This window comes from Amphiura filiformis, unplaced genomic scaffold (genome assembly GCF_039555335.1).
Source record: "Amphiura filiformis unplaced genomic scaffold, Afil_fr2py scaffold_98, whole genome shotgun sequence".
Classification (NCBI taxonomy): Eukaryota; Metazoa; Echinodermata; class Ophiuroidea; order Amphilepidida; family Amphiuridae; genus Amphiura; species Amphiura filiformis.
Window position 1 is genome coordinate 76,144 of NW_027305562.1, and position 9,374 is coordinate 85,517.

Below are 9,374 nucleotides of genomic sequence, written 5' to 3' on the forward strand. Positions count from 1 at the left end.
TCATGAAAGTCGGTCACGTAGCTTGAATATTAATGCTCTTTACGTGACTATATACTCTATGATCATATTTACCATGTTTACAGGATCGTCTTTTGGTCTTTAATTATTAATCAATTATGTTAGCGCTAGTATTATTTTAAGGTAGAGAGAGTAGAATATTTATAACTGAAATATTTATCTTAGAAGAAAACGAATAAAGTAGCGTTTAAATTTAAAAATCAAGCCTGCACCTGCTTGCAAATTGTGTGTCGTATCACCTAGTATCTCAGAGCAATTTGACGTTTATAGCAAGTGCCCTATATTTTTAAGTACACCTTGGCCTGAGTAGATTAGCCGTGCTTAAAACGTCCCTCGATCGCGTTCATTAAAAGAAGAAATTCAAATAGGACTGAGTCTAACCAGATAACCCTTCACTTCATCATAAGTCATCCTTATTTCTTGAACTCTCATATCATACGGTACTATACTGCGCCAAGAAAGTATCCTTACACTTGGAAAAATAATCACAATTTTAAAACTGAACAATATCGGGGTAACTTTGTTTTTGTAATAGATGCAGTATCTAATCCTGCACATTATGACACCACATTGAATCCAATGTGACATCCAAAAGTAAAGTTACAAGCAATTGAATAGACAAAGGTCCAGTTTTAAAAGTGACTAATTGGCCTATACAAGGCGCAAAAAGATCCAACAAGCGCCTACACAGTTTCTTCAATGAAACTTTATTTAAAGCAGTATTTATTTCAGTTTTTACTTCTCTGTAATTTTCATAACTTGCATTTTATTTGTCAGCTCTTTTGCTTCAGTATTCTTTTGTTCCTTTTGTTTTAAATTAAAGGCACAAATTAGACATTTATCACTCTCAAACCAAATGTCTAGTCCGTGGAGTTTTGAATAGGCCAGTGTGTCACTTTTAAAACTGGACCTTCGTCTAATCAAATGCTCGTAACTTTGCTTCTTGAAGTCACATTGGATTCAATGGGGTGTCAAAATGTGCCGGATTAGATAGTGCATCTATTAAAAAAACAAATTTACCCCAATATATTTCAGTTTTGAAATTGTGATTATTTTTCCAAGTGTAAGGATACTTTCTTGGCGCAGTATATTTAGTTCCTGCAATCAAATATCAAATCTCTGTTTCAAAATTCATGGATCCACTGATTATAGAAGATCCTTCAACCAATCTAAGTCCTTCATCAAATCTAATTCCTTTTCTAGATACCAAACTTTATCGGCGCTGCTGTGTGTCTGTTACGAGAATTATGGTGTGGCTGTTCTAAACGTCAAAACATTACTATTGTTGGTAACTGGTATTTTTAGGAGCGATTTACCGAATACTAGTAGTTTGCAACTCTAGTACTAGTCTCGTTACAAGACTGTCCTACCCAAACCATAAACTCTAACCCTAAACTCCGTAAACGAGGACTATACTCAAGTCTAGCAAGTTGTACCCAGTTCGGTAATTGTACCTATTTTAGACGTTTAAATAAACATCTCAAAAATGTAACTAACCCCCTTAAATAATGGCCATTATTCAAAAAGGGACCATTATATTACAAATCTGTAAAATGCGTTGGAAGCAGAATTTATTTCTGCGCATTTTGACACCTCATTTGACACGATAGCCCAGAAAACAATAAAACACCGGTCAATTTAATGTAGTAAGGTCCAGTTTGAAAGTTGCACTTACATACAAATTTTTACAATACAAAAACACTCAGATATCATTACACAGATTTCCTTCCATTACACTGAATACAAAATCAATACAATTTACTGCAACTTTCAAATCTTGGGTTACATTGATTTAAATATACGCTGTGTCGTCAATATTGAGTCAATTGCTACAAACCAGGTGTCAAAATGTGGGGAAATAAATTCTGCTTTTAACGCATTTTACAGATTTATAATACAATCACCCTTTTTTGAATAATGTTCATTATTTAAGGGGGATTAGTAACTTTTTTTTTAGATGTTTATATATGTAATGTCTGTACGTTTCTGCAAAACAAGGTAGAAATCTCATTAAGTCATAAAACTGATAAAAGGATTGGGTTGATCTTATAACATTATTAAAATGTGTACTTTTTATAGCTCCAATTGGTTTTTGCTTACATTCAAAACAAAACAAAGGTAAATACAGAGAATGAAACATTCATCAAGGAAACAAAAGCTTACAATAAATTGATCATCTCATCTTGAAAACGAATTACAGGTTGTATAATAAATATCAGATACTACAGTCAGGCCGAAACAATGAGAAGTCACATCTATATAAAACCTAAGAACGGCGCGGCGGCGGCGTTCACTAGAATGTATCTCAAACAAATAAGCATGATAAAATAATAATTGTACAATATATATATAACTTAGCATAATTATAATCTTTAATGAAAAGGTTAGTATGATTAGACACTGATACAAGCAAACAAATTACAATCTCTGAATCACAATAATTTGATAATGGTTATATCCGACAAAATTATCTTCTTCTTACTTGTTGTTAATTACAAAGTTTGTTGCATTCAATGTTCTATACGACTGATGTGTCCTGATTCAAACTTGTCCACCGAAGACCACTATTGCCTAGCGTAATACATTCTTTGCATACAAATTCCTTACACAGATGATAATTTCCAAAATGGTGCTGTTTTCACTATTCACTCACTTTCTTCAGAAAACGAGTGTAATTTTTTATAAATGTTTTTGCAAATTTCAATTGATAATTTTAGAAAACACTGACATATAGCAATTCTTTGTCGTTTTTATTCTGTTAATATGTATCAAATTCCTGAAAATTTAATTTTTGCAAAATATTGTGTCAATAGTTAAATAACATTCTGTTAGAATGTTTTGCGTCACGTTTTCAAAAATGTTTTTAAATGTTACTTTTTTATATCCTTTATATAACCCGACATTTAAACCTTTTCTGTAAAAAGGTGTGTGTTTGCTGGGCTGTACCGGTTACGGGAATTGCTGTGAAGCTGTTCCTAACTGTTCTAAACGTCAAAACATGATAAAAATACTTCATTAGCGAAAAAGTATTTGTTTGTTAGGCGACGAACACAAAACCTGTTCTACGGGCGGATGGACCTTTCAAGTAGGTTCGGTCGATTGAGCATTTTTTCTGAAGGCTAAAATTTCACCAAAATCTGACAAATCTGAAAAAAATCTGAAGAGATTTTGCAAACATATTTTCTAAAACTTTTCAGCAAAAATTGATCAATTTTGGCCCCAAAACGGCTGATTTTGCATGATTTTAGCAAAATTATATATATATTTAAAAAAAAAATTTCCAAAACGTAAATTCCGGGTCAGTCGGACCCGTAGAACAGGTTTTTTTCGTCGCCTTATATTACTGTTATTTTTAAAATAGATACTAGTAGATAGATACATATATCGAATACCTGTGCGTTTCTGCGAAACAAGGAAGAAAGCTCGTCCAAAAAGTCCTTAAAGGATGGTATATTATTACATTTTTAAAAAGTGTTTGTATTTGCTTTTATAATATCTACCTCAAACTGATTTTTGCTTCCTTGTAAAGTCAAATAAAAGAAATCGAAGAGGGAAATGCGGATAATGTTACATCCATCAAAGAAACAAAAGCTGAACATGTGTAAATTGATCTTCTCGCCAGGCCTATACAATGAGCAGTAAAACAACAAAAGACAACATGTAAGTGCTGGCTAATGATAGTTTAGAAATCGCAATGATAACACCTGAGAAGAGTAGCTTTCAGTGCAATGTACTTGCACCTCAAACCAATAAGTATCATAATTTTTTTTCAAATTATGATATTATCATGCTTATTGATTAATTAATATTATCACAAATTATCACATATAGTACAATAAATATTATCACAAATTATCACATATAGTACAATACCGGAAATAATATTTAAAAATTTTTTAAAACCTCGTAGTTTCTCATAATCTTAACTAAGGGATATAAGAAGGCAGTGACAATAGAACCTTATTTCAACTTTATAATATCGAGTTTAACAAGTTTGTTATACTCTTGCAAATTGCAATTGATAATCGAGAATGCAATGAGAAGAATGAAATCAATATTCTATTTTATCTCCCTTTGTTCTATTGATTCTGCCAATCTGTATCAGATTTCTTTTGCTGGGTGCCAATTATTCGCCTGTGAATGTGATCCAGGAAGCTGATCCGTATCAGTGCATTTTGCTGTTGTGTCAGTTGGACAACTGCTTGCTTACTGACATGTGTTTAGAGTAGAGTATTGAAGCAATCCTGTGTGTAATTTTTGTTCATTTTTATGGACTTCAGGATTTCAAGATATGACCCTGTGAAAAATTAAAAGTTTCTTTTTGAGGCCAGTTTACAACCTGCTTATTCTAACTTGTCCTGAGCAGGTGAGATTTCGTATAATCGACATTTAATCTTTAACTCAATTTGTACAGAAACATGCACACCCCTTTGATGTAAAAAAGTGTACAATATTGATCATTATACAGGGTTCAAAAGAAATAACTCCCCCCTAAAATTACAAAACATTTTTTTGCATAACTTGACATATATTTTGTTGATTTGAAAAATTCAAAAAGCTGTGAATAGAGGAATCGTTTTTCAACCCTCCGAAAGTTGTTTCATTTGCAAAAACAAAATTTTTGGTCAAAAATTATCACATTTTCCAAAAATGATGCATTCAGAAAAAGTTGCACTTTACCACATTATGTACAAAACATTCTCAATATTAATGTTATGGTTGATTTAAGTCTTGGTTTTTTCCTTTACCTTTCTGTCTTCGATCCTTCAGGCACCCATGCAACCATCATTCAGTGCAAAACAAAGATTTGCAGAACTTAATTTCGGCGTAAAATGAGATTTTCTTTGAAGTTTTTAATCAGCATTGTTTCAAAATGATGAAATCACTAGGAAGGAGAAATGAGCTCTCCACGCATAAATTTGACCAAAAGGGTGAACATTTATATGTATTGGGTCAGTTGAAGCATCTTGCATTTTTATTTAAAATGATGGCTTTCTTGGATAAAGGTGTAACACTCATGATGTGGCCACAAGAAATTGGCTGCATGCAGTTAATTGGCTGAATGCTGACTTCCAACTTCTACTCTTTGTTGCCCATTTCTTCTGGCCATGTACGCCTTTATTCAAGAGAGCCGTTGCTATAGATCTTTGCAACTGTTTCAGTCTACAATTTGCAAGTAAATTTTTCATCTCTTCTAGCCAACAAGGGAAATAAGCACCACACTGCAAACTTTATTTCTAGTGATTTTACCATTTTTGAAACACCGACTGAAAACCCCATTCTTGTCAAACTTCATGTCAATGAATCATTGTTTTATACTGAAAGATGATTGCATGGGTGACAGAGTAATCGGATACATGAAATTGAAGACAAATTAACTAACAATTTACATTGATCACGTTGATATCGAGAACGCTTTTGTACATTACATGTATAGGATGTTGAAAAGTGCAACTTTTTCTGAAAGCATCATATTTGGAAAATGTGATAATTTTTGACCAACAAAAATTTTTTAAATCAACCAAATGTATGTCAAGTTATGCAAAGAAATGTTTTGTAATTTTAGGGGGGGGGGAAGTTATTTCTTTTAAACCCTGTAATACTAATTTGGGATTGTGGCTTTCCTACAGTAAACGAGTATATTTTAAGTTGTTTCCCAGGTCAAAATTCCAGTTGAACTGGAACTGCCAGTTCAACTGGTTATCTAAACTGGTCAAAAATTTCCGTCACGGAAAGTGGACACTTCCAGTTGAACAAGTCCAACTGGTCCAAACTAGGCGGATTGCCAATATTCAACTGGAAACATCCAACCAGTTGAACTGATCATTATGGGATTAACGGAGAATACACCAGCTCAACTGGGATCAATAATAAACACCAGTTGAACCTGTAACTGGGATATGAAACCAATACAACGGGTAAGTGGTAACTGGAATGAAACCTTGGTGACACGTACTCTAGAAATTATTCCTTAAAAGTACGATCTTAGGGGAGGGGTTGAACGGGCAGAAAATTCTATGTATTTGCTTCAAAATATAAAATCCGTGGTGTTAAATAGCGTCTGCCCTTGTTGGAAACATAATTCAATCCAGTTAAACATAGTTCAACACAGTCCAACACAGTTGACAGTTGATATTTTCAATTGGTTTCAACTGAAATTTTGACCTGGGTTATATTGCATTATTATATTCTTCCTTAAATTACATCCAGAAAACTCCTCTAATTTCCACCTCTATCTTTATTTCCCCGCGCTGTTTGTATATTCGAAGAAAATTAATTATAATTAAACAAAGTGTGTGATCTGCAAATCTGTCACCCATTTTATGTATATTTATATGGTATTATTATCAAAGACCATCACTTTCATTCTTGTATATATGAGGGGTGGTCGATATGTATTGAAAGTTGATTATTGGCCCAATGTTATGATTATTGATTTCATAACATTTCTTTATGATCACACAACGAATGTACCTTTGTCTTTCACACTACATAAATGACACCACACACTGGATTACGCAACAACATTATCATAAAATCAACAGCCTACGGACACTGCATAGAAATGCCTGGAATAATGCATGAATCTAAACAGGTCAAAATGAGGTGTTGTTATATATTTTCATATTTTCTCGGTAATTAAAACTTGCAGCTCATAAAACACCGTTTTGAGAGCTGGACATTATTTAGTTTATTTATAGCTAGCTTGTTTTCAAATATGTGTTGTTTTCTTCTATAAAAAAATTGATATTGTCAATAAAAACACAAGTGAAAATTTAAAATTTTGTGTCATTTCTGTTGACTAGCCCCCATACTTTGAAAAAGGAATTTCTCCAGAAAATAGCTAAAACCACCATTGAAAGAAATCAATCGTTTGAGTGAGAAATTTATATTTAAATGTTTATCATTCACTTGAGGTTGAGATTTAATATTCGTATCATTTTGTATCACTCATCCCACCTACGCATGCGCAGATTGTTGTTTAATGTACACCATTAATCACTGCACGGAATATCAGCTCTTACACTTGACCAGTAATACATTTTCTTTTGTTTCATTTTGGAGATAATTATTGCCATTGTTAAGAAATTTCATCAAAATAATGGGGTCACAGGACAACTTTCATTACATATTTACTACCCTCATATTTGTGTCAGAGAACATCGGGTGATCATAAGTCACTCACTTAAAGATACCTGTTTATAAGGGATAGTCTGTGGTTAGAACATCCGACGTGTTATCCGAATGTCTCCTGTACATCATTACTTACATAACATAATTAGGATATGTTAATGCCATTTTATTACAATAACAAATCTACAATCCTGTGATTTAATTAATATTCTCATGTTGAATTATATAATGTCCTTCACACTTAAAATCACAAGTACTGTTAATAACATCTGAATCTTAATTAATGTAATAGAATAGCCACATCTTACTAACCTTGTGTGCTAATTAAACTTAAAAAAAGTTGTTACTTTCACTAAATCTGGGAACCAAGGGAGATCAACAATGCCATTGCATTGGTTGATCATTCTGAATTAAATAATAAATTAAATAAATCAATTCTGTATGGGTAATTGTATAATAATAATGTACCACATCTTTGTTCAGATCAAGGTTATATTTAACGACTATGATTTTTTTAAATGTAGTGGAATGGTATGAGTTTACATGGCTTGTCAACATTATCAATCCAGGAGAATTCCAAATATGAAACATCAGTATTGCATAATAATATCCTACCAGGACAATCGGCTGCACTGTTTTAATCCCCATGACCTGTAGTCAGTTTGGTTATACCCGGAAATCCACAATGTAAGGCAATATATGCACATGTATCCAGAACACATGTTATATCCTTTACTGTGAAAGATAAGTTTCTGGTTTGTTTAATTTCAAATGGATATGGTCATTATTCTCTATATAAGGTTTGGTCCAAATTTAAGAGGAGAACCAACTCCAGTCATTTATGTTTGTTATTATTTGCCTTTCATAGAACTAAAACACATGCGTTTGTTCGTTTATTCACAAACACCTCCATCTGGCCTTGTTTTCAAACCAGACAATATGCAAAACAAAACAAAAGAAGAAACAAAAGTAACTCGAACCAACGTCATTTTTGTGACTTAACAAACAAACTCCTCATATATATCTATGATCCTTTACAAATATATCTCGTTTGACAAATATTATTAATGACACCTCTAAGTCATGAAGTAGGGAATAAAGTACCAGAGTCATCGTAAATCTGTGTTATTGGACAAACAATTCCATGTTGCTCGATACATATCGACGTGTGATTAAAATTTTGCGCACTAAAAACATTTGAAAAAGAGTGATAATTTTACAACTTAAAAGACAAATGTTATATTTTTCATTGTACTGCCCAACGAGAACTTGTTATAAATTTGCATTTATTTGTAGAAATTGCTCGAATTGAATATTTATATCCTTGATCATAAATAATGTCGTGTGAATTGATATTTGAACTGTAGTCTGCGCTGAACCATGTGTATAGAGTTACTGACTAACAGAGTATTGCACATAATACGTGACAGAATCATATTTCTACATTCCAATTCCAAGTCCAATTTCTAGGAAAACAACCAAATTAATTTCAATTGTTTAAAACGCTTTCTATGACGTAATAAACAGGGATTAAGTATTTTAGTCATAGATGCTTCCGGTGTATTAAAATGGTGGGGGATGTTATCTCTGGCATCAATACGGAAGAAAGGAAATCTCGTGGGTGTGTTTACTTAATTTGAAACCGTTGTACTATTGACGAAGTACCCATAGATATCAGAAACAACATGTTGTGCATCTTGTTTAAAATAACTTGAAGTCTTTGTAAGTTTCAATTAGACAGAGAGTTTAGGAGGTGGTGAAGTTATGAATGGGAAGGACGATGGCGAACAGAATGACGCAGTAGCTTAAGTATTCGCCTCTAGTCTAGAAATCCCGTGTTCATGTTGAATCCATGTTAATAAAAATTGAGGAGTAGATTCGTGGCAGCACAGTCATAGATTTGCCCTGTAACGAGTTGAACTTTTATCAACTTAAAGATCCATTCAGTGATCCCAGCGCAAGTGTAAAAAAATAAAATTATTTATAATTGCTTAAAAGTGAAGGATAAGTCATTCAAAATGTCATTTGGTATTTATGAAATGAAAAAGTTGGCAAAAAACAAAGAAAACAGCAGTATTGATGAACTGGAAGCCCCATTCAAATACATGTAGCTAAGATATATACTGTCAGTATATAAATTACAGATTCATTCGGCTGAACCACTAGCAGGCTATGTAATGTTAGCACATCTATGACAATGACAAAGGTACCTAAATCTAAAT